The sequence below is a fragment of the Bufo bufo genome, chromosome 6 (assembly GCF_905171765.1).
Source record: "Bufo bufo chromosome 6, aBufBuf1.1, whole genome shotgun sequence".
Classification (NCBI taxonomy): Eukaryota; Metazoa; Chordata; class Amphibia; order Anura; family Bufonidae; genus Bufo; species Bufo bufo.
Window position 1 is genome coordinate 369,407,304 of NC_053394.1, and position 25,100 is coordinate 369,432,403.

The window sequence follows — 25,100 nt, forward strand, 5'->3', positions numbered from 1 at the left end:
CTTTTCAGATCAACGTTCTTGTGAAACGCATAGGTAGCCCTGATGACACAATCCTGAAGATGTATAAAATTGCAGGAAGGTGTGTTCTAGGTCAGGGATGATGCCCAATCTGTGGCCCTCCAGCTGTTGCAAAATGACAACTTCCATCGTTCCTGGACAGCCTACAGCTGTCTGAGAATGCTGGGAGTTGTAGCTTTTTAACAGCTGGAGGGCCGCAGATTAGACATTCCTGTTCTAGGTGATACTTCCTGAAGCTTTGGTCACAGAATAAGCCCTCTTCCTCTTAATGCGGTAGCTGTGTTGGCATTTGACGCACGTCAGGGTGAATGGTTTCCAAGTCTGAAAAAGATGCGTAATAATGCTTTGTTAAGCAGTAGCAAGGTGGCGCTGTTGAAATGACTGGACTTTGGTTCCTTTCAGACTGGAGGAAGGTATTTGTAGTTCTCTGCCGCTGAAGTTAAACATTCATTTCAACTGCGGAATAGATTGTGCTTCTTTTCAAATGGGGTCCCCGACATGGTTGAATTGTGGTAGCATGGCCGAGCTTTCTAAGGCGCTGGATTAAGGCTCCAGTCTCTTCGGGGGCGTGGGTTCGAATCCCACTGCTGCCATCCTTGTGTTCTTTTGAATATCTTCTCGGAGGTAGTTTACGGGTTTTGCTTATCCACCGCTAAAAAAAAACTAAATTAAGGGAACGCTTAAATCACACATGGCATCTCCATGAATAAAAGCTTCAAGTTGAAAGTCTTTACTGGTATAAATTGTGTAATTGGTTGAGAACAAAGTCACGTACTGATGGTCAGTGGAAAGCAAACTCATCAACCCATGGAAGGCTGGGTTCCAAATCACCCCAAAAATCAAAGTAAAAAAATTCAAATCACAGGCGGTTCCAAATTGCGTGAATTTCATCACAGCAACTCATAATGTGACTCAGTAGTGTCTATGGGCCCTAAGTGTCTGTATGCACTCCCAACAATGTCTGAGCATGCTCCTGATGAGACGGCTGATGTTGTCCTGGGGGATTTCCTCCCAGACCTGGATTAAGGTATGAGTTGACTCCTGGAAGTTCTGTGGCGCTACTTTGGCTGCGTTGAGACAGAATGTTCCAGAGCGTCTCAACTGGATTCAGGGAAACGTGAGGGCCCGTCGCTGTTATCAATGCCTTCACCATCCAGGAACTGCCTACACACTTTGGCCCCCATGCGGCTGGGCATTGTCCTGCAGCAGCTGGCACCCAGGACCCGCTGCACCAACGTAAGGTCTGACAGTGGCTCTGAGGATTTTATCCTGGTACCTAACAGCAGTCAGGGAGAGAGTAATTGTCTGTGGCCACCACCAGCAAAAAAACATTCCCTTTTCGGAACTTGTCTTGCTGTTGCCTCTCCAGTGCGCACCTGTTGTCACTTTCATTTGCACTAAAGCAGGTGAAATGGATCCCTAATGGCTTATGCTTCCTAACTGGACAGATTGATATTCCTGAAGTTTAAGTGACTTGGGGGTTATACCGTGATGCTTAAGTGTTCCCTTAACTTTTTTTGTAGCAGTGTAATTTAAGGAGCATGCTCTTGAAATCTTTCCTGCCATCACATGAATATGTGTGTCGTTTTCCGGTCAGATGAGGTTTAAGAAAAGACAGTTGCGAGAATCCCTACTTTGTCCTGGTGGTTAATGACTGGAGCTTTATCTCAATTAAAACATAGGCGTTCAGATGTATCTCACTTCCTCCAAGGAAGTTTGATGGCCTGGCGTCTCGTTGGTAGCATGGCCGAGCGGTCTAAGGCGCTGGATTTAGGCTCCAGTCTCTTCGGAGGCGTGGGTTCGAATCCCACTGCTGCCAGTTTTTGAAGTTTTTCAGATCTTGAAATGTTAATGACAGATAATCCCACGTCTTTTCAGATCAACGTTCTTGTGAAACGCATAGGTAGCCCTGATGACACTCTCCTGAAGACGTATAAAATTGCAGGAAGGTGTGTTCTAGGTCAGGGATGATGCCCAATCTGTGGCCCTCCAGCTGTTGCAAAATGACAACTTCCATCGTTCCTGGACAGCCTACAGCTGTCTGAGAATGCTGGGAGTTGTAGCTTTTTAACAGCTGGAGGGCCGCAGATTGGACATTCCTGTTCTAGGTGATACTTCCTGAAGCTTTGGTCACAGAATAAGCCCTCTTCCTCTTAATGCGGTAGCTGTGTTGGCATTTGACGCACGTCAGGGTGAATGGTTTCCAAGTCTGAAAAAGATGCGTAAAAAATGCTTTGTTAAGCAGTACCAAGGTGGCGCTGTTGAAATGACTGGACTTTGGTTCCTTTCAGACTGGAGAAAGGTATTTGTAGTTCTCTGCCGCCGAAGTTAAACATTCATTTCAACTGCGGAATAGATTGTGCTTCTTTTCAAATGGGGTCCTCGACATGGTTGAATTGTGGTAGCATGGCCGAGCGGTCTAAGGCGCTGGATTAAGGCTCCAGTCTCTTCGGGGGCGTGGGTTCGAATCCCACTGCTGCCATCCTTGTGTTCTTTTCAATATCTTCTCGGAGGTAGTTTACGGGTTTTGCTTATCCACCGCTAAAAAAAAACTAAATTAAGGGAACGCTTAAATCACACATGGGATCTCCATGAATAAAAGCTTCAAGTTGAAAGTCTTTACTGGTATAAATTGTGTAATTGGTTGAGAACAAAGTAACGTACTGATGGTCAGTGGAAAGCAAACTCATCAACCCATGGAAGGCTGGGTTCCAAATCACCCCAAAAATCAAAGTAAAAAAATTCAAATCACAGGCGGTTCCAAATTGCGTGAATTTCATCACAGCAACTCATAATGTGACTCAGTAGTGTCTATGGGCCCTAAGTGTCTGTATGCACTCCCAACAATGTCTGAGCATGCTCCTGATGAGACGGCTGATGTTGTCCTGGGGGATCTCCTCCCAGACCTGGATTAAGGTATGAGTTGACTCCTGGAAGTTCTGTGGCGCTACTTTGGCTGCGTTGAGACAGAATGTTCCAGAGCGTCTCAACTGGATTCAGGGAAACGTGAGGGCCCGTCGCTGTTATCAATGCCTTCACCATCCAGGAACTGCCTACACACTTTGGCCCCATGCGGCTGGGCATTGTCCTGCAGCAGCTGGCACCCAGGACCCGCTGCACCAACGTAAGGTCTGACAGTGGCTCTGAGGATTTCATCCCGGTACCTAACAGCTGTCAGGGAGAGAGTAATTGTCTGTGGCCACCACCAGCAAAAAAACATTCCCTTTTCGGAACTTGTCTTGCTGTTGCCTCTCCAGTGCGCACCTGTTGTCACTTTCATTTGCACTAAAGCAGGTGAAATGGATCCCTAATGGCTTATGCTTCCTAACTGGACAGATTGATATTCCTGAAGTTTAAGTGACTTGGGGGTTATACCGTGATGCTTAAGTGTTCCCTTAACTTTTTTTGTAGCAGTGTAATTTAAGGAGCATGCTCTTGAAATCTTTCCTGCCATCACATGAATATGTGTGTCGTTTTCCGGTCAGATGAGGTTTAAGAAAAGACAGTTGCGAGAATCCCTACTTTGTCCTGGTGGTTAATGACTGGAGTTTTATCTCATCTTTGGCGGCCCCATTGAACTGAATGGGTCCGCACCCGAGCCGCAAAAACTGCGGCTCGGATGCGGACCAGAAAAACAGTCGTGTGCATGAGGCCTTACTGGTGCAGATTCTTCCTCAAGCAGCCGGAAAATGAACAAGGGCTGAAAGCCTTTACAATATGCCTAAACGAGTGCTGCAATACTGGGTGTTACCAGAGGCCGTGAGCTTTACACCTGGCAAAGTGCTGGGGAATCTATATCCTTATGTATTACCTTCACAGATTCCCATGCACAGCCCTCTTCTTACGGCTGCTCAACCCTCTTGAAGATGCTGAACTGTAATCCTTTTCTGGGATGCTGCTTGGTGTCTTCCCTGGGTCCACTTACACTAGCTGTAGCTGCTACAGGACTGCCTTTAGCTGCTCATACTTCAGCTAACAGATCTAGAGTAGAGATGAGCGAACCTTTGTGTTACAAAACTGTTATTTACCCTGTTAGTCTGAATGGATGAAGCACATGGTGAGAACAATGGATGGCGGCCATTTTAACTCACAGACACTGTTCTGACTTTTCAACACGGTGCCATCTCGCCGGTATTTGGTGCACAGAGACATCATTCAGTAGTTTGAAACTACCAAACAGGGGACACATTTATTAGTGACTATTTTCTGTATAACTTGTATATTTTCGGTGTAACTGGCATAAAACTGTATCTTCCAGACTACTGAACGGATCTGGGTGAATTTCGGATATGTGGTTCACCCAGATCCCCCAGTTCCGAGGATATACTGGTTATGGGGTTATTGCATGTTTTGGGGTTCCTGTGATATGTTTTATAAAACTGTATTTCTCTGCCTTTGATAATTATATTCGCCATTGTGTTCAGTAATCTTCACCGGCAGAGGGGAGGATTTTGTGTGGGAGTGTCTGTGTTTATTGTACGGATTGATTGGTTGTATTTCAAACCCCTGTGGGCTGTACTATGTTTGTGGATTGTAAATAAAAGAGGCTGTATGCCCCAGGACAGGCAGTCCTAGCTTGACCTTCAAATCGCAGCCTCGACTCGTTTTGTGGGGGAAAGATTATCCTAGCTGTAAAATAGCTAGTGGGATTGTTCTACATTTACAGGATCCTTCTGGATATCGAGACGAAGCGGCTCCTCTCTCTCTCCCTAAACAGAGATCCAGACTATCCAAGCGGTCCAGCTAGCCTGGGAGTAACCGTAACACTTTGGGATTTTATTTGCGGTCGGGTTCGTTTTTTTTTTTTTTTTCATGTTCGGTTTCAACCTGAATCGTTTCTACCCAAACCAAAGTTGCTTGAATTGCCCTGGAAATTTAAATATGACAACCTCTGGTCTCCTAGGAAAAAATATTATCTTTTCGTAAATTTTATGATTTTCTTTCTCTCTCCCCTCCCTAAGGGTACTTTCATACTAGCGTTATTCTTTCCCGGTATTGAAATCCGGTAAAGGGTCTCAATACCGGAAAAAAACGCATCCGTTTTGTCCTAATGCATTCTGTTTAGAAAGCAATCCGTTCAGTATGCATCAGGATGTATTCCTTTCCGTCCCTTTTACGGTATTTGACCGGACAAAATAACACAGCATGCTGCAGTATTTTTTCTGGCCAAAATCCTGGAACAATACCGCACTTGCCGGATCCGGCATTTATTTCCATAGAGATGTATCAATGACGGATCCGGTACCAAGTGTTCTTGAAATTGCCACATCGCCGGATTCGGTTTTCTGGTCTGCGTATGCACCGGGACATAGGAGGAGCTAGTTTCGTCTTTGATCTTAAAAAAAAATATTTTTATACCGGATCCGTTATTCCGGATGATACCGGATTAGACGGATCCAGAATTTCACTAATGGATCCGAAAAACAAGGGTATCCATTTGTGTACGGTTTGCCGGATCCAGCAGGCAGTTCCGTGTCCGGAACTGCCTGACGGATTCTAATAACGCTAGTGTGAAAGTACCCTAAGCTTTTGAACACAATGACAGCAATAGAAAATCATGTCAGAGTGACCCTGACATAAATAGCTATAAATACATATGTACATATGCTTGACGGCATTAACGAACAACGTGTTTAAAAACACACCACGCCGTGGCATGTGCTATGCTTTTTTATATTCCAAAACTTCCAAAATTATCCATTATCGGGGGCTAAAGGTGTTGCAATACACACAGTGTTATGGGGGACCAACCGTCCAAAAATTATTCCTTCATGGTGGCAGAATGCCTGCCCATATGACAAGCCTCCAAAAATGATGCCTTAAACGGGGGCAAATTGCATGCACAAGTGATAATTGTCAGAATAAAAAGTGGCTTGTTTTAGCTAAGTGCAGCAGGGGTACAGTTGTAATGCCCTGGAGCAAGGATACATTGAAGTCTGAACATTTGCCCCTGTTTCCCCTATGCAAAGTCATGAACTCCTTACTTTATTTCACTTTAAAGGGTTAACTTGCAGTGACATACTGTTTAATACAGTGTAACTGCATTTTATATATTTGTTGTGATATACAGTATATCCTGTTCATTTGCACTGTAATTGCATGGCACTGTGGTAAGGGTTAATGAATACTGAGAGACTTTTGGTACTTTCTAGCTAAAAATTAGAAGCTTATAATATTCCACAATTACTATAAGGTTTGAAGAAGAGTATGTTTTGGAGGGAAAAAGCTAGACTTGTTTACCACCAAAACCAAAAAGACTGACCTTTTGGATGTCTGGTTTAGCTATGTTATTATGTCTGAAGACTTGTTTTTGTCTGGAAAAACTACTTTGTCATTGCCATTGAGTATTATCGAAATTCTAATGCAAGTCAAATTGTATCTGTTTGGGATGAGTTTCTCAACACTTTCCACACCTCTAGTTCAGCTAGAAACTGTATATAGGGTGAGCAAGTCAGGGCCCCTAGTGTTCTTTAGTTAGGGATCGGTGCTTAGAAGAACATACTCTGCCAGACTACTTGAGTGACCAGAAGAAGACGCTGAGACGGGGATACTCTGCCACAGACCCTGGATCACCAGCCTCTGACCAGGATACCAGCCATTTGAGAACGAGAGGGACAGCTAACTCAGGTTTGCAGGTACATGGATTGCAGGATAAAACTTACCAGGAAAGATTAAAGGACCTTACATGTATAGCTTGGAAGAAAGACGAGACAGAGGGGATATGATATAAACTTGTAAATACATAAAGGGAATCAACAAGGCAAAAGAGGAGAGAATATTTAAAAGAAGAAAAACTACTACAAGTGGACATAGTTTTAAATTAGAGGGGCAAAGGTTTAAAAGTAATATCAGGAAGTATTACTTTACTGAGAGAGTAGTGGATGCATGGAATAGCTTTCCTGCAGAAGTGGTAGCTGCAAATACAGTGAAGGAGTTTAAGCATGCATGGGATAGGCATAAGGCCATCCTTCATATAAGATAGGGCCAAGGGCTATTTAAAGTATTCAGTATATTGAGCAGACTAGATGGGCCAAATGGTTCTTATCTGCCGGCACATTCTATGGGCCAGATTTATCATTAGTTCAAGTCAGAATAATGGAGTGAAAAAGTCACAAATTTTGGCGCAATCGCTAAATCTGCGCAAAAATTTGCAACTTTTTTCTGCTCTGCACTATGCTCGCCAGTTTTCTGAAAGTGGGTGTGTTTTCTTATGTAAATTAATCTCTAGACAGATTTACTATTGCGACTATTTAAAAAGTCGCAAAAAAGTCACAAAACAATTTGCAATTTTACTCCAGTGAGGACCATGCTTATCTTATGAGACTTTTTAATAGAACATGCTACTTTTTCGTAAAGACGTGCGACTTTTGTAAAGCTTCTTACTGACAGTCAAACCACATTTATTACAGTCTTAAAGGTCCGATCATAAACCTGACTTGGCTAAAACTGACTTTAGCCATATGTGAAAGTGGAGTGAGCTGTCAGAGTAATGATAAATCTGTCCCTATGTTTATATGTTTACTCAGCACCAAACCTTCTTTTTCCAGGCAGGAGACTGAAGAAGTCAGCTCAGTGCCTCGCCTGTATTGTTTTGCCCTTGAATTCCTCCTTTAAAGAAGCACACTGGCACTGCAGACCCTGATTCTGAACTTATTCCCCATTGGGGTGCATCACGCCTTATCATCCCTTCCGGATAACAGCAACATGTGGTGATATTTCGGTGGTGTTCGGGGGACCCGACATAGCATTGGGGCTGCCTCAAACCTGGCCACTGCATAGTGTGGAAGTCCGAACGCTGGCCTTGGAAATTATTTGGCTCTTGTGGCAGCTTTTTGGAAGGGTTTGGCAGGCCAGATCAAGGACGAATTAGCTGGCCGCGATGTTCCAACGTCATTGGATGCTCTGGTATCCTTGCCACATGTATAGCTATGCGATTCTGTGAGTGTGCTAAGGAAGTTGCATGTGAAAGAAGATCTCATCACCTAGCACAAACCTTCCAGAGATCTTTATCTCCTTTGACTTCAACCACTTGATCCATAACTCCTGAACCCATGCAGGTGGACAGGCTTAGGTTGTCTACTGAGGAACGGTAGCACAGATGTGCTAATGACATTTGACTATATTGTGGATAAAAAGGACACTATTACCATGCTTGTCCCAATAAGCCAGGAAACTCCAGAGCCTAGGGTCTGTAGGAAAGATGGTCCTAAGTGAAGATTCAATCTCTCCAAAATTTACTATTCCAGTGGAATTGTTGCTTGAAGGTAAACGGTTCACTGTGCAGTCCCTTATAGACTCTGGTTCAGCAGGTAATTTCCTGCATCAGACCTTGGTGGACCAATACCGAATCCCTGTTCAGCGTCTATGGAAGCCCTTAACTGTTACTTCTATTGTTTGGAGGTCTCTTACCGAGACTGTATAGTATATCAGAGAACCATTGGATCCTTTATGATCCGCTGCTTCCGGTCCTTCTCTGGCTTCGACAATACTGTCCGGTGCTGGATGGGAACCTGGATGAGTGCTGCGTTGGAGGGGTGCTTGCCATACCCGATCTCTGCTTCCTGTCCAGTCTACTAGTATTCAGCCAAGTCTGCATTGATCACCAACTGCGTACCATAGTTATGCAGATGTCTTTGATAAGAAATAAGCAGAGAGTTTGCTGCCTCATTGGCCTTATGATTGTCCGATTGATCTGTTACCTGGAACAACTCCGCCGAGAGGTGGTGTCTACCTGCGGTATGCCAGTCCTAACAGGGGAATTATGCGTGAGGTCACGGTGTGAGCAATAGGTGGGCCGAGGTAAATACAGTTCTGGTTACTCACGGTTACGTAGTCCCTGGGCAGGCTCGCATAAGTGAAGAGGAGAACGGCACAAGGATTCTCTGGGGCACACTCTGGTGTAAGGGACACTGGCCAGATGGTGGTTCGAGGTGCCCTTGATGGTCTGTATTAATGTGCCAAGGTCACTTGTAGTCGTGACGCCAGTACCTTTTGTATGGAGGTACAACCATTTACTGTAGTGTTAATTGAGGAACTTGAGACCGAGACAGGAAGGATGAAATCCAGGGTGGAACTTTACTGAAGATAACTCATGATAACAGTACATCCAAAGTATTAAACAGTCTCTTGATACAGCCTGGCATTAAGCACAATCTCCCATGCATATGGGGAAGGGGAAAATGCAAATCCTCAATGAAATACATGCTCTTAATAATGAATAAGAAAGCTACTGCTTCAGACTAGGCTTGTAAAATATGAAAGTCTTACACTGGTCAAAACTCCGGCCTTATTCTAACCTTGGTTGAAGGTGCTTTTCTAAATCCTGGAACTTCTATTTCAATGTTGTTCTGACAGTTGGCCTAACTGTCCTTAGAGTTTGAACTGGAGGTGTGGATATCTTATGCTGTCTTCTACACCTGATACAAAGGTGCCTAGTAAGCCCTCAAGTAATGGCTGTCTTGCTAATCCTTTGTCTTGAATAAAACGTGGTAATCCCTTAGATACTCGGCTGAATGCAGCTTGGACATTGGTCACCCCGGAGGAGCGATCTATAGGGGTGGATTGCTCACCTCTAGGTAGAATAGTTGCAGGCTTTAACCCTGGACTGTGGAGCCGACAGGGACAGAGCAGAGAGGCTGTGAATAGGCCTCCCTGCAGGTATACAGCTACATTGCTGCTGCTTTCTGACTAAGCTCATGAGAGAACTGGACTGAACTGAATTCTCAACTGGATTGATCTGAACTCAACTGCCTAACTTAGGTCTGAGCTAAGCTATATATATATATATTTATACACTCACCTAAAGAATTATTAGGAACACCATACTAATACGGTGTTGGACCCCCTTTTGCTTTCAGAACTGCCTTAATTCTACGTGGCATTGATTCAACAAGGTGCTGATAGCATTCTTTAGAAATGATGGCCCATATTGATAGGATAGCATCTTGCAGTTGATGGAGATTTGAGGGATGCACATCCAGGGCACAAAGCTCCTGTTCCACCACATCCCAAAGATGCTCTATTGGGTTGAGATCTGGTGACTGTGGGGGCCATTTTAGTACAGTGAACTCATTGTCATGTTCAAGAAACCAATTTGAAATGATTCGAGCTTTGTGACATGGTGCATTATCCTGCTGGAAGTAGCCATCAGAGGATGGATACATGTTCTCATTCTGTTTACGCCAAATTCGGACTCTACCATTTGAATGTCTCAACAGAAATCGAGACTCATCAGACCAGGCAACATTTTTCCAGTCTTCAACAGTTCAATTTTGGTGAGCTCGTGCAAATTGTAGCCTCTTTTTCCTATTTGTAGTGGAGATGAGTGGTACCCGGTGGGGTCTTCTGCTGTTGTAGCCCATCCGCCTCAAGGTTGTGCGTGTTGTGGCTTCACAAATGCTTTGCTGCATACCTCGGTTGTAACGAGTGGTTATTTCAGTCAACGTTGCTCTTCTATCAGCTTGAATCAGTCGGCCCATTCGCCTCTGACCTCTAGCATCCACAAGGCATTTTTGCCCACAGGACTGCCGCATACTGGATGTTTTTCCCTTTTCACACCATTCTTTGTAACCCCTAGAAATGGTTGTGCGTTAAAATCCCAGTAACTGAGCAGATTGTGAAATACTCAGACCGGCCCGTCTGGCACCAACAACCATGCCATGCCCAAAATTGCTTAAATCACCTTTCTTTCCCATTCTGACATTCAGTTTGGAGTTCAGGAGATTGTCTTGACCAGGACCACACCCCTAAATGCATTGAAGCAACTGCCATGTGATTGGTTGACTAGATAATTGCATTAATGAGAAATAGAACAGGTGTTCCTAATAATTCTTTAGGTGAGTGTATATATATATATATATATATATACACACACTGACACTGCCCCATCTTGTAGAGAAACAAGTGTAGTGCATCCTAACTTGGCCTGTGTAAAGGATCTTGCATGTAGAATCACATTGTGACATGGGAGAATATGACAGGAGATGAAGTACAAAATGCAGGCACATTACATGACATTAAAGCATAATAAAAACACGTTTGCGGTGCCCACGATCACGTAGTGGGACACTGCATACACCGTTTTAGTTCCAGAGACAAGCTATGTCTGATTATATTAAGGAGAATCTAGAGAGGTTTTTTTTGTAAGTCTTCATCACCTGCAACAGCTGGGTTCTTCTTTGTGAATAAAAAGAATGGGTCCCTCTAGTCATGTATTGACTACAGAGGATTAAAATCACAGTAAAGAATAGATACCCTCTACCAATAATTCCAGAACTCTTATATCTCCTGTGTGGAGCCAAGATCTTCTCCAAGCTTGATCTACGTAGCGCTTATACGGATCCTCCTCGAGGGCGACGAATGGAAGGCTGCCTTCAATACTCGTGATGGTCATTATGAGTACCTGGTTATGCCATTTGGGCTCAGCAATGCCCCCGCGGTCTTCCAGAAATTCATAAATCATATTTTCTGGGACCTCCTATGTTCTTGTGTCATCGTTTATCTGGATGATATTTTGATACACTCATCTGATCTAGAAAGTCATTGCAAGCACGTCTGCATGGTGCTCCAGAGATTAAGATAAAATCGCCTGTATGCCAAATTAGAGAGGTATATTATTTCTGACCAATGGGTACAAATGGACCCTGAAAAATTATCCACTGTACAATTCATTCCCCACTTCTTTACTTTAACTGCACCAATTTCTGCCTTGACCCAGAAAGGAATAAATCCTAGAGAATGGACTACTGAAGCAGAATCCACTTTTCAGACTCTTAAACAGGCTTTTGCTACAGCTCCTGTACTTTATCGTCCTGATGCGTCAAAACAATTCTTCTTAGAAATGGACTTATCCTCCATTGGAGCCGGAGGAACTGTTCTCACTCAGAAAGCCTCTACTGGCAAAATGGTCAAGTATGTTTTTTTTTCTCCAAATCCTTTGCCACAACCAAATGAAAGTACTCTATAGGAGACAGAGAGCTGCTGGCCATAAAGCTAGCTTTGGAGGAGTGGTGTCATCTGCTTGAAGGTGCCAGTCACATCATTATCATTTACACCAACCATAGGAACTTGACTTATTTTCAATCAGCTCAGAGACACAATCCCTGTCAGGCATGTTGGTCTTTGTTTTTTGCACACTTTAATTTTCAGTTACATTTCCGTCCTGCTGACAAGACTGTTAAGGCCCTATCCAGATCTGTTGATTCTACTGATCAGGAGGACCTCCCTCAACACATAATTGATACAACTTGTATTGTCTCAGTTGCTCCAGTTCAAATGAAAGAAATTCCTCCGGGACTTATGTTCCATTGAACAGATAAAAATGTGTTCTCTCCTGGGGACATAAATCCAAATTGGCAGGGCATTTTGGGATTTGTAAAACTTTAGAATTTTTCTCCAGAGATTATTGGTGGCCATCCATTTGTAATTTCAACTTGTGTGAACTGTCCCCAAAACAAATCGTCCAAAATAAAAACAGCCGGTCTACTTCTTTCTCTACCTATACTAGATGCTCCAGGGGAACACATATAAATTGATTTTTTTTTACTGATCTTCCATCTTCCTCTGGATGTACAGTAATATGGGTACTAGTAGACTGTTTTTCTAAAATGCCACATGTAGTGCCTTGGAGCAGGGGTACTTTGAAGTCTATACATTTGTGGACATTAGCCTATTTCCCCTATGCAAAGTTATAAACGTTTTACTTTATTTCTCTTAAAAGGGTTAACTACTGTGTCACTGCATTTTATGTTGTAATATATATCCTGTTCATTTGCACTGTGTTTGTAAGACTCTGTGGAAAGAATTAATGAAAACTGAGGGACTTTTGAGACTTTGAATAAGAAGCTGGTAATTTTCCACAGCTACAACAGAGTTTAAAGAAGAGCATGTTTTGGAGGAAAAAAGCCAGACTGTTTACCACCAAAACCAGACAGTCTGACCTTTTGAACATCTGGTTTAGCTATGTTATGTCTGAAAGCCTGTTTGTTTCTGTGAAAACTGCTGTGTCATTGCCATTGAGTATCAATTGAAGCGCTAATGTAAGTCTATGACAGACAAGAGTTGAAACATTGTAACTGTTTGTGCTAAGCTTCTTCACTCCACCACTCCGCCTAGACGGTTCTAGAGACCATGGATCACCCGCCCTGTGATCAACAAGCCATCCTGACTACTGAGCTACATGGGCCTCCAGTCTTTGACCATGGTACCAGCCTTCTGAATGGGAGAGGGACAGCTAGCTCAGGCCTTTCCTCAGCATCAAACCCTTTTTCTGCCAGGGAGGAGACTGGAGAATCTAGCCCTATGGCTTGCCTATATTGTTTTGCACCTTAATTCCTCCAGTAAAGAAGCACGCGGTTTTACTGCAGACCCTGACTCTCTGGACTTATTTCCCATTGGAGTGCACCACACCTTAACATCCCTTCCGGAGAGCAGCAACACGTGGTGAAACCTCGATGGTGTCCGGGGGATCTAGCGTAGCCCTTGCCTGAAGTACCGTCTGCCATTAAGCTAGCTGACTTGTTCATCAAACATATTTTTTGTTTGCATGGTCTTCCCAAACATATAGTATCTGATAGAGGAGATCAGTTCACTTCTAGGTTCTGGCGGTCTCTCTGTAAATTACTGTCCGTTACACACACATAACTATATTGCTATTTTCTCGGGCTATCAGATACTATGGAACTACATTGGGAGTATCCAATGGCTGGATTGCAACAGTCTGGACTATGGTCTTTTTTACCAGCTCCATCGACTTGTGTATGTGGTTTTACAAACTAGCATCAAACAAGCTATCCATTTGCGCAACAGACTGCACACGGACCCATAAGTAAATGGTACAATTCACACCTCCATTTCTCCATAAGGAGAAACTCAGGGTCTGCCCCACTTTGGTCCATGCCTCTCAGGAACATGGATCTGAAGACAACTATCTTCTGTGATTGTTAGGTCACAGATATATGGACCTCACTGTGCATTAAAAATTGTCTGTGTATTACAGTCACTGCAGCTGATTTTTCATACAGCTGTGTATATGGACCATGCGTGTATGACCACCGTAACGTGTCCTTCTTGCTGGAGTTCTTCAATCCTTGATGCTGCTGACTCATGTGAGATACAAATGGGCAGTCTACTTATGGTTCAAGTAAGGTAAGAGATGAGAGTAAGGAAAGAGTTAAGGAATGGTGCCTTTAAAGGGATTTTATCACCTTGTTTTCGGTTATAGAGCTGCGGACATGCACGTCTAGATCGCCGCTAGCATGTCCGCAATATACCAGTTCTATAGGGCTGTGTCCTTTTATTTAGTTTAAAAAATTATTTTATATATATGTAAATGAGCCTTGTAAGGTGCCCAAGGGGCTGTAAATTATTTTATATATATGTAAATGAGCCTTGTAAGGTGCCCAAGGGGCTGAATCATTGCCAGTTCTGTGAGAAGGTCTGACAGACGTTGTTCTCTACCTCTTGTATGACGTTCTTTGTTTTGGTTTCACTTTGTCATCTCCCTTCCTTCTGCCAGGTGTCACTTATTTAGACTAATCGTCTTCCTTTATATTCCCTCCCATACTGCCTCACTTTGTGGTTTATACTACTTCCTGGATGAAGTGTTCACTGCTGGAGGCTGCTGCTGCTGTTTGCTCAGATAAGTATTTTCCTTTATTGTGTTTCCTTGCTGGCTTGATTCTAGGTGACCCTGACTTCGTCTGTATTAAGTGCAGGGAGCCGGTGCTTATCCACCGCTGAAAAAAAACTAAATTAAGGGAACGCTTAAATCACACATGGGATCTCCATGAATAAAAGCTTCAAGTTGAAAGTCTTTACTGGTATAAATTGTGTAATTGGTTGAGAACAAAGTCACGTACTGATGGTCAGTGGAAAGCAAACTCATCAACCCATGGAAGGCTGGGTTCCAAATCACCCCAAAAATCAAAGTAAAAAAATTCAAATCACAGGCGGTTCCAAATTGCGTGAATTTCATCACAGCAACTCATAATGTGACTCAGTAGTGTCTATGGGCCCTAAGTGTCTGTATGCACTCCCAACAATGTCTGAGCATGCTCCTGATGAGACGGCTGATGTTGTCCTGGGGGATCTCCTCCCAGACCTGGATTAAGGTATGAGTTGACTCCTGGAAGTTCTGTGGCGCTACTTTGGCTGCGTTGAGACAGAATGTTCCAGAGCGTCTCAACTGGATTCAGGGAAACGTGAGGGCCCGTCGCTGTTATCAATGCCTTCACCATCCAGGAACTGCCTACACACTTTGGCCCCATGCGGCTGGGCATTGTCCTGCAGCAGCTGGCACCCAGGACCCGCTGCACCAACGTAAGGTCTGACAGTGGCTCTGAGGATTTCATCCCGGTACCTAACAGCAGTCAGGGAGAGAGTAATTGTCTGTGGCCACCACCAGCAAAAAAACATTCCCTTTTCGGAACTTGTCTTGCTGTTGCCTCTCCAGTGCGCACCTGTTGTCACTTTCATTTGCACTAAAGCAGGTGAAATGGATCCCTAATGGCTTATGCTTCCTAACTGGACAGATTGATATTCCTGAAGTTTAAGTGATGCTTAAGTGTTCCCTTAACTTTTTTTGTAGCAGTGTAATTTAAGGAGCATGCTCTTGAAATCTTTCCTGCCATCACATGAATATGTGTGTCGTTTTCCGGTCAGATGAGGTTTAAGAAAAGACAGTTGCGAGAATCCCTACTTTGTCCTGGTGGTTAATGACTGGAGCTTTATCTCAATTAAAACATAGGCGTTCAGATGTATCTCACTTCCTCCAAGGAAGTTTGATGGCCTGGCGTCTCGTTGGTAGCATGGCCGAGCGGTCTAAGGCGCTGAATTTAGGCTCCAGTCTCTTCGGAGGCGTGGGTTCGAATCCCACTGCTGCCAGTTTTTGAAGTTTGGCAGATCTTGAAATGTTAATGACAGATAATCCCACGTCTTTTCAGATCAAAGTTCTTGTGAAACGCATAGGTAGCCCTGATAACACAATCCTGAAGACGTATAAAATTGCAGGAAGGTGTGTTCTAGGTCAGGGATGATGCCCAATCTGTGGTCCTCCAGCTGTTGCAAAATGACAACTTCCATCGTTCCTGGACAGCCTACAGCTGTCTGAGAATGCTGGGAGTTGTAGCTTTTTAACAGCTGGAGGGCCGCAGATTAGACATTCCTGTTCTAGGTGATACTTCCTGAAGCTTTGGTCACAGAATAAGCCCTCTTCCTCTTAACGCGGTAGCTGTGTTGGCATTTGACGCACGTCAGGGTGAATGGTTTCCAAGTCTGAAAAAGATGCGTAATAATGCTTTGTTAAGCAGTAGCAAGGTGGCGCTGTTGAAATGACTGGACTTTGGTTCCTTTCAGACTGGAGGAAGGTATTTGTAGTTCTCTGCCGCCGAAGTTAAACATTCATTTCAACTGCGGAATAGATTGTGCTTCTTTTCAAATGGGGTCCTTGACATGGTTGAATTGTGGTAGCATGGCCGAGCGGTCTAAGGCGCTGGATTAAGGCTCCAGTCTCTTCGGGGGTGTGGGTTCGAATCCCACTGCTGCCATCCTTGTGTTCTTTTGAATATCTTCTCGGAGGTAGTTTACAGGTTTTGCTTATCCACCGCTAAAAAAAAAACTAAATTAAGGGAACGCTTAAATCACACATGGGATCTCCATGAATAAAAGCTTCAAGTTGAAAGTCTTTACTGGTATAAATTGTGTAATTGGTTGAGAACAAAGTCACGTACTGATGGTCAGTGGAAAGCAAACTCATCAACCCATGGAAGGCTGGGTTCCAAATCACCCCAAAAATCAAAGTAAAAAAATTCAAATCACAGGCGGTTCCAAATTGCGTGAATTTCATCACAGCAACTCATAATGTGACTCAGTAGTGTCTATGGGCCCTAAGTGTCTGTATGCACTCCCAACAATGTCTGAGCATGCTTCTGATGAGACGGCTGATGTTGTCCTGGGGGATCTCCTCCCAGACCTGGATTAAGGTATGAGTTGACTCCTGGAAGTTCTGTGGCGCTACTTTGGCTGCGTTGAGACAGAATGTTCCAGAGCGTCTCAACTGGATTCAGGGAAACGTGAGGGCCCGTCGCTCTTATCAATGCCTTCACCATCCAGGAACTGCCTACACACTTTGGCCCCATGCGGCTGGGCATTGTCCTGCAGCAGCTGGCACCCAGGACCCGCTGCACCAACGTAAGGTCTGACAGTGGCTCTGAGGATTTCATCCCGGTACCTAACAGCAGTCAGGGAGAGAGTAATTGTCTGTGGCCACCACCAGCAAAAAAACATTCCCTTTTCGGAACTTGTCTTGCTGTTGCCTCTCCAGTGCGCACCTGTTGTCACTTTCATTTGCACTAAAGCAGGTGAAATGGATCCCTAATGGCTTATGCTTCCTAACTGGACAGATTGATATTCCTGAAGTTTAAGTGACTTGGGGGTTATACCGTGATGCTTAAGTGTTCCCTTAACTTTTTTTTGTAGCAGTGTAATTTAAGGAGCATGCTCTTGAAATCTTTCCTGCCATCACATGAATATGTGTGTCGTTTTCCGGTCAGATGAGGTTTAAGAAAAGACAGTTGCGAGAATCCCTACTTTGTCCTGGTGGTTAATGACTGGAGCTTTATCTCAATTAAAACATAGGCGTTCAGATGTATCTCACTTCCTCCAAGGAAGTTTGATGGCCTGGCGTCTCGTTGGTAGCATGGCCGAGCGGTCTAAGGCGCTGGATTTAGGCTCCAGTCTCTTCGGAGGCGTGGGTTCGAATCCCACTGCTGCCGGTTTTTGAAGTTTGGCAGATCTTGAAATGTTAATGACAGATAATCCCACGTCTTTTCAGATCAACGTTCTTGTGAAACGCATAGGTAGCCCTGATGACACTCTCCTGAAGACGTATAAAATTGCAGGAAGGTGTGTTCTAGGTCAGGGATGATGCCCAATCTGTGGCCCTCCAGCTGTTGCAAAATGACAACTTCCATCGTTCCTGGACAGCCTACAGCTGTCTGAGAATGCTGGGAGTTGTAGCTTTTTAACAGCTGCAGGGCCGCAGATTGGACATTCCTGTTCTAGGTGATACTTCCTGAAGCTTTGGTCACAGAATAATCCCTCTTCCTCTTAATGCGGTAGCTGTGTTGGCATTTGACGCACGTCAGGGTGAATGGTTTCCAAGTCTGAAAAAGATGCGTAATAATGCTTTGTTAAGCAGCAGCAAGGTGGCGCTGTTGAAATGACTGGACTTTGGTTCCTTTCAGACTGGAGGAAGGTATTTGTAGTTCTCTGCCGCCGAAGTTAAACATTCATTTCAACTGCGGAATAGATTGTGCTTCTTTTCAAATGGGGTCCTCGACATGGTTGAATTGTGGTAGCATGGCCGAGCGGTCTAAGGCGCTGGATTAAGGCTCCAGTCTCTTCGGAGGCGTGGGTTCGAATCCCACTGCTGCCATCCTTGTGTTATTTTGAATATCTTCTCGGAGGTAGTTTACGGGTTTTGCTTATCCACCGCAAAAAAAAAACTAAATTAAGGGAACGCTTAAATCACACATGGGATCTCCATGAATAAAAGCTGAAAGTCTTTACTGGTATAAATTGTGTAATTGGTTGAGAACAAAGTCACGTACTGATGGTCAGTGGAAAGCAAACTCATCAACCCATGGAAGGCTGGGTTCCAAATCACCCCAAAAATCAAAGTAAAAAAATTCAAATCACAGGCGGTTCCAAATTGCGTGAATTTCATCACAGCAACTCATAATGTGACTCAGTAGTGTCTATGGGCCCTAAGTGTCTGTATGCACTCCCAACAATGTCTGAGCATGCTCCTGATGAGACGGCTGATGTTGTCCTGGGGGATCTCCTCCCAGACCTGGATTAAGGTATGAGTTGACTCCTGGAAGTTCTGTGGCGCTACTTTGGCTGCGTTGAGACAGAATGTTCCAGAGCGTCTCAACTGGATTCAGGGAAACGTGAGGGCCCGTCGCTGTTATCAATGCCTTCACCATCCAGGAACTGCCTACACACTTTGGCCCCATGCGGCTGGGCATTGTCCTGCAGCAGCTGGCACCCAGGACCCGCTGCACCAACGTAAGGTCTGTCAGTGGCTCTGAGGATTTCATCCCGGTACCTAACAGCAGTCAGGGAGAGAGTATTTGTCTGTGGCCACCACCAGCAAAAAAACATTCCCTTTTCGGAACTTGTCTTGCTGTTGCCTCTCCAGTGCGCACCTGTTGTCACTTTCATTTGCACTAAAGCAGGTGAAATGGATCCCTAATGGCTTATGCTTCCTAACTGGACAGATTGATATTCCTGAAGTTTAAGTGACTTGGGGGTTATACCGTGATGCTTAAGTGTTCCCTTAACTTTTTTTGTAGCAGTGTAATTTAAGGAGCATGCTCTTGAAATCTTTCCTGCCATCACATGAATATGTGTGTCGTTTTCCGGTCAGATGAGGTTTATGAAAAGACAGTTGCGAGAATCCCTACTTTGTCTTGGTGGTTAATGACTGGAGCTTTATCTCAATTAAAACATAGGCGTTTAGATGTATCTCACTTCCTCCAAGGAAGTTTGATGGCCTGGCGTCTCGTTGGTAGCATGGCCGAGCGGTCTAAGGCGCTGGATTTAGGCTCCAGTCTCTTCGGAGGCGTGGGTTCGAATCCCACTGCTGCCAGTTTTTGAAGTTTGGCAGATCTTGAAATGTTAATGACAGATAATCCCACGTCTTTTCAGATCAACGTTCTTGTGAAACGCATAGGTAGCCCTGATGACACTCTCCTGAAGACGTATAAAATTGCAGGAAGGTGTGTTCTAGGTCAGGGATGATGCCCAATCTGTGGCCCTCCAGCTGTTGCAAAATGACAACTTCCATCGTTCCTGGACAGCCTACAGCTGTCTGAGAATGCTGGGAGTTGTAGCTTTTTAACAGCTGGAGGGCCGCAGATTGGACATTCCTGTTCTAGGTGATACTTCCTGAAGCTTTGGTCACAGAATAAGCCCTCTTCCTCTTAATGCGGTAGCTGTGTTGGCATTTGACGCACGTCAGGGTGAATGGTTTCCAAGTCTGAAAAAGATGCGTAATAATGCCTTGTTAAGCAGTAGCAAGGTGGCGCTGTTGAAATGACTGGACTTTGGTTCCTTTCAGACTGGAGGAAGGTATTTGTAGTTCTCTGCCGCCGAAGTTAAACATTCATTTCAACTGCGGAATAGATTGTGCTTCTTTTCAAATGGGGTCCTCGACATGGTTGAATTGTGGTAGCATGGCTGAGCGGTCTAAGGCGCTGGATTAAGGCTCCAGTCTCTTCGGGGGCATGGGGTCGAATCCCACTGCTGCCATCCTTGTGTTCTTTTGAATATCTTCTCGGAGGTAGTTTACGGGTTTTGCTTATCCACCGCTAAAAAAAAACTAAATTAAGGGAACGCTTAAATCACACATGGGATCTCCATGAATAAAAGCTTCAAGTTGAAAGTCTTTACTGGTATAAATTGTGTAATTGGTTGAGAACAAAGTCACGTACTGATGGTCAGTGGAAAGCAAACTCATCAACCCATGGAAGGCTGGGTTCCAAATCACCCCAAAAATCAAAGTAAAAAAATTCTAATCACAGGCGGTTCCAAATTGCGTGAATTTCATCACAGCAACTCATAATGTGACTCAGTAGTGTCTATGGGCCCTAAGTGTCTGTAAGCACTCCCAACAATGTCTGAGCATGCTCCTGATGAGACGGCTGATGTTGTCCTGGGGGATCTCCTCCCAGACCTGGATTAAGGTATGAGTTGACTCCTGGAAGTTCTGTGGCGCTACTTTGGCTGCGTTGAGACAGAATGTTCCAGAGCGTCTCAACTGGATTCAGGGAAACGTGAGGGCCCGTCGCTGTTATCAATGCCTTCACCATCCAGGAACTGCCTACACACTTTGGCCCCATGCGGCTGGGCATTGTCCTGCAGCAGCTGGCACCCAGGACCCGCTGCACCAACGTAAGGTCTGACAGTGGCTCTGAGGATTTCATCCCGGTACCTAACAGCAGTCAGGGAGAGAGTATTTGTCTGTGGCCACCACCAGCAAAAAAACATTCCCTTTTCGGAACTTGTCTTGCTGTTGCCTCTCCAGTGCGCACCTGTTGTCACTTTCATTTGCAGTAAAGCAGGTGAAATGCATCCCTAATGGCTTATGCTTCCTAACTGGACAGATTGATATTCCTGAAGTTTAAGTGACTTGGGGGTTATACCGTGATGCTTAAGTGTTCCCTTAACTTTTTTTGTAGCAGTGTAATTTAAGGAGCATGCTCTTGAAATCTTTCCTGCCATCACATGAATATGTGTGTCGTTTTCCGGTCAGATGAGGTTTATGAAAAGACAGTTGCGAGAATCCCTACTTTGTCCTGGTGGTTAATGACTGGAGCTTTATCTCAATTAAAACATAGGCGTTTAGATGTATCTCACTTCCTCCAAGGAAGTTTGATGGCCTGGCGTCTCGTTGGTAGCATGGCCGAGCGGTCTAAGGCGCTGGATTTAGGCTCCAGTCTCTTCGGAGGCATGGGTTCGAATCCCACTGCTGCCAGTTTTTGAAGTTTGGCAGATCTTGAAATGTTAATGACAGATAATCCCACGTCTTTTCAGATCAACGTTCTTGTGAAACGCATAGGTAGCCCTGATGACACTCTCCTGAAGACGTATAAAATTGCAGGAAGGTGTGTTCTAGGTCAGGGATGATGCCCAATCTGTGGCCCTCCAGCTGTTGCAAAATGACAACTTCCATCGTTCCTGGACAGCCTACAGCTGTCTGAGAATGCTGGGAGTTGTAGCTTTTTAACAGCTGGAGGGCCGCAGATTGGACATTCCTGTTCTAGGTGATACTTCCTGAAGCTTTGGTCACAGAATAAGCCCTCTTCCTCTTAATGCGGTAGCTGTGTTGGCATTTGACGCACGTCAGGGTGAATGGTTTCCAAGTCTGAAAAAGATGCGTAATAATGCTTTGTTAAGCAGTAGCAAGGTGGCGCTGTTGAAATGACTGGACTTTGGTTCCTTTCAGACTGGAGGAAGGTATTTGTAGTTCTCTGCCGCCGAAGTTAAACATTCATTTCAACTGCGGAATAGATTGTGCTTCTTTTCAAATGGGGTCCTCGACATGGTTGAATTGTGGTAGCATGGCCGAGCGGTCTAAGGTGCTGGATTAAGGCTCCAGTCTCTTCGGGGGGCGTGGGTTCGAATCCCACTGCTGCCATCCTTGTGTTCTTTTGAATATCTTCTCGGAGGTAGTTTACGGGTTTTGCTTATCCACCGCTAAAAAAAAACTAAATTAAGGGAACGCTTAAATCACACATGGGATCTCCATGAATAAAAGCTTCAAGTTGAAAGTCTTTACTGGTATAAATTGTGTAATTGGTTGAGAACAAAGTCACGTACTGATGGTCAGTGGAAAGCAAACTCATCAACCCATGGAAGGCTGGGTTCCAAATCACCCCAAAAATCAAAGTAAAAAAATTCAAATCACAGGCGGTTCCAAATTGCGTGAATTTCATCACAGCAACTCATAATGTGACTCAGTAGTGTCTATGGGCCCTAAGTGTCTGTATGCACTCCCAACAATGTCTGAGCATGCTCCTGATGACACGGCTGATGTTGTCCTGGGGGATCTCCTCCCAGACCTGGATTAAGGTATGAGTTGACTCCTGGAAGTTCTGTGGCGCTACTTTGGCTGCGTTGAGACAGAATGTTCCAGAGCGTCTCAACTGGATTCAGGGAAACGTGAGGGCCCGTCGCTGTTATCAATGCCTTCACCATCCAGGAACTGCCTACACACTTTGGCCCCATGCGGCTGGGCATTGTCCTGCAGCAGCTGGCACCCAGGACCCGCTGCACCAACGTAAGGTCTGACAGTGGCTCTGAGGATTTCATCCCGGGTACCTAACAGCAGTCAGGGAGAGAGTAATTGTCTGTGGCCACCACCAGCAAAAAAATATTCCCTTTTCGGAACTTGTCTTGCTGTTGCCTCTCCAGTGCGCACCTGTTGTCACTTTCATTTGCACTAAAGCAGGTGAAATGGATCCCTAATGGCTTATGCTTCCTAACTGGACAGATTGATATTCCTGAAGTTTAAGTGACTTGGGGGTTATACCGTGATGCTTAAGTGTTCCCTTAACTTTTTTTGTAGCAGTGTAATTTAAGGAGCATGCTCTTGAAATCTTTCCTGCCATCACATGAATATGTGTGTCGTTTTCCGGTCAGATGAGGTTTAAGAAAAGACAGTTGCGAGAATCCCTACTTTGTCCTGGTGGTTAATGACTGGAGCTTTATCTCAATTAAAACATAGGCGTTCAGATGTATCTCACTTCCTCCAAGGAAGTTTGATGGCCTGGCGTCTTGTTGGTAGCATGGCCGAGCGGTCTAAGGCGCTGGATTTAGGCTCCAGTCTCTTCGGAGGTGTGGGTTTGAATCCCACTGCTGCCAGTTTTTGAAGTTTGGCAGATCTTGAAATGTTAATGACAGATAATCCCACGTCTTTTCAGATCAACGTTCTTGTGAAACGCATAGGTAGCCCTGATGACACTCTCCTGAAGACGTATAAAATTGCAGGAAGGTGTGTTCTAGGTCAGGGATGATGCCCAATCTGTGGCCCTCCAGCTGTTGCAAAATGACAACTTCCATCGTTCCTGGACAGCCTACAGCTGTCTGAGAATGCTGGGAGTTGTAGCTTTTTAACAGCTGGAGGGCCGCAGATTGGACATTCCTGTTCTAGGTGATACTTCCTGAAGCTTTGGTCACAGAATAAGCCCTCTTCCTCTTAATGCGGTAGCTGTGTTGGCATTTGACGCACGTCAGGGTGAATGGTTTCCAAGTCTGAAAAAGATGCGTAATAATGCTTTGTTAAGCAGTAGCAAGGTGGCGCTGTTGAAATGACTGGACTTTGGTTCCTTTCAGACTGGAGGAAGGTATTTGTAGTTCTCTGCCGCCGAAGTTAAACATTCATTTCAACTGCGGAATAGATTGTGCTTCTTTTCAAATGGGGTCCTTGACATGGTTGAATTGTGGTAGCATGGCCGAGCGGTCTAAGGTGCTGGATTAAGGCTCCAGTCTCTTCGGGGGCGTGGGTTCGAATCCCACTGCTGCCATCCTTGTGTTCTTTTGAATATCTTCTCGGAGGTAGTTTACGGGTTTTGATTATCCACCGCTAAAAAAAACCTAAATTAAGGGAACGCTTAAATCACACATGGGATCTCCATGAATAAAAGCTTCAAGTTGAAAGTCTTTACTGGTATAAATTGTGTAATTGGTTGAGAACAAAGTCACGTACTGATGGTCAGTGGAAAGCAAACTCATCAACCCATGGAAGGCTGGGTTCCAAATCACCTCAAAAATCAAAGTAAAAAAATTCAAATCACAGGCGGTTCCAAATTGCGTGAATTTCATCACAGCAACTCATAATGTGACTCAGTAGTGTCTATGGGCCCTAAGTGTCTGTATGCACTCCCAACAATGTCTGAGCATGCTCCTGATGAGACGGCTGATGTTGTCCTGGGGGATCTCCTCCCAGACCTGGATTAAGGTATGAGTTGACTCCTGGAAGTTCTGTGGCGCTACTTTGGCTGTGTTGAGACAGAATGTTCCAGAGCGTCTCAACTGGATTCAGGGAAACGTGAGGGCCCGTCGCTGTTATCAATGCCTTCACCATCCAGGAACTGCCTACACACTTTGGCCCCATGCGGCTGGGCATTGTCCTGCAGCAGCTGGCACCCAGGACCCGCTGCACCAACGTAAGGTCTGACAGTGGCTCTGAGGATTTCATCCCGGTACCTAACAGCAGTCAGGGAGAGAGTAATTGTCTGTGGCCACCACCAGCAAAAAAACATTCCCTTTTCGGAACTTGTCTTGCTGTTGCCTCTCCAGTGCGCACCTGTTGTCACTTTCATTTGCACTAAAGCAGGTGAAATGGATCCCTAATGGCTTATGCTTCCTAACTGGACAGATTGATATTCCTGAAGTTTAAGTGACTTGGGGGTTATACCGTGATGCTTAAGTGTTCCCTTAACTTTTTTTGTAGCAGTGTAATTTAAGGAGCATGCTCTTGAAATCTTTCCTGCCATCACATGAATATGTGTGTCGTT

General features: G+C 44.7%; 13 non-coding genes across 13 annotated transcripts; all 13 read left to right on the forward strand.

The window, feature by feature from the left end:
* The first annotated feature begins 529 nt into the window (after positions 1-529).
* On the forward strand, positions 530-611 carry TRNAL-AAG. The gene has a single exon. It is a non-coding gene; the product is annotated as a tRNA-Leu (tRNA).
* A 1,144-nt stretch (positions 612-1,755) lies between these two features.
* TRNAL-UAG lies at positions 1,756-1,837 on the forward strand. The gene has a single exon. It is a non-coding gene; the product is annotated as a tRNA-Leu (tRNA).
* A 581-nt stretch (positions 1,838-2,418) lies between these two features.
* TRNAL-AAG lies at positions 2,419-2,500 on the forward strand. The gene has a single exon. It is a non-coding gene; the product is annotated as a tRNA-Leu (tRNA).
* Positions 2,501-15,818: 13,318 nt separating this feature from the next.
* Positions 15,819-15,900, forward strand: TRNAL-UAG. Its single transcript has one exon. It is a non-coding gene; the product is annotated as a tRNA-Leu (tRNA).
* A 580-nt stretch (positions 15,901-16,480) lies between these two features.
* TRNAL-AAG lies at positions 16,481-16,562 on the forward strand. The gene has a single exon. It is a non-coding gene; the product is annotated as a tRNA-Leu (tRNA).
* Positions 16,563-17,707: 1,145 nt separating this feature from the next.
* On the forward strand, positions 17,708-17,789 carry TRNAL-UAG. Its single transcript has one exon. It is a non-coding gene; the product is annotated as a tRNA-Leu (tRNA).
* Positions 17,790-18,369: 580 nt separating this feature from the next.
* TRNAL-AAG lies at positions 18,370-18,451 on the forward strand. The gene has a single exon. It is a non-coding gene; the product is annotated as a tRNA-Leu (tRNA).
* A 1,136-nt stretch (positions 18,452-19,587) lies between these two features.
* TRNAL-UAG lies at positions 19,588-19,669 on the forward strand. The gene has a single exon. It is a non-coding gene; the product is annotated as a tRNA-Leu (tRNA).
* A 580-nt stretch (positions 19,670-20,249) lies between these two features.
* TRNAL-AAG lies at positions 20,250-20,331 on the forward strand. The gene has a single exon. It is a non-coding gene; the product is annotated as a tRNA-Leu (tRNA).
* Positions 20,332-21,474: 1,143 nt separating this feature from the next.
* TRNAL-UAG lies at positions 21,475-21,556 on the forward strand. Its single transcript has one exon. It is a non-coding gene; the product is annotated as a tRNA-Leu (tRNA).
* A 580-nt stretch (positions 21,557-22,136) lies between these two features.
* TRNAL-AAG lies at positions 22,137-22,219 on the forward strand. The gene has a single exon. It is a non-coding gene; the product is annotated as a tRNA-Leu (tRNA).
* A 1,144-nt stretch (positions 22,220-23,363) lies between these two features.
* TRNAL-UAG lies at positions 23,364-23,445 on the forward strand. The gene has a single exon. It is a non-coding gene; the product is annotated as a tRNA-Leu (tRNA).
* A 580-nt stretch (positions 23,446-24,025) lies between these two features.
* On the forward strand, positions 24,026-24,107 carry TRNAL-AAG. The gene has a single exon. It is a non-coding gene; the product is annotated as a tRNA-Leu (tRNA).
* Positions 24,108-25,100: the final 993 nt, after the last annotated feature.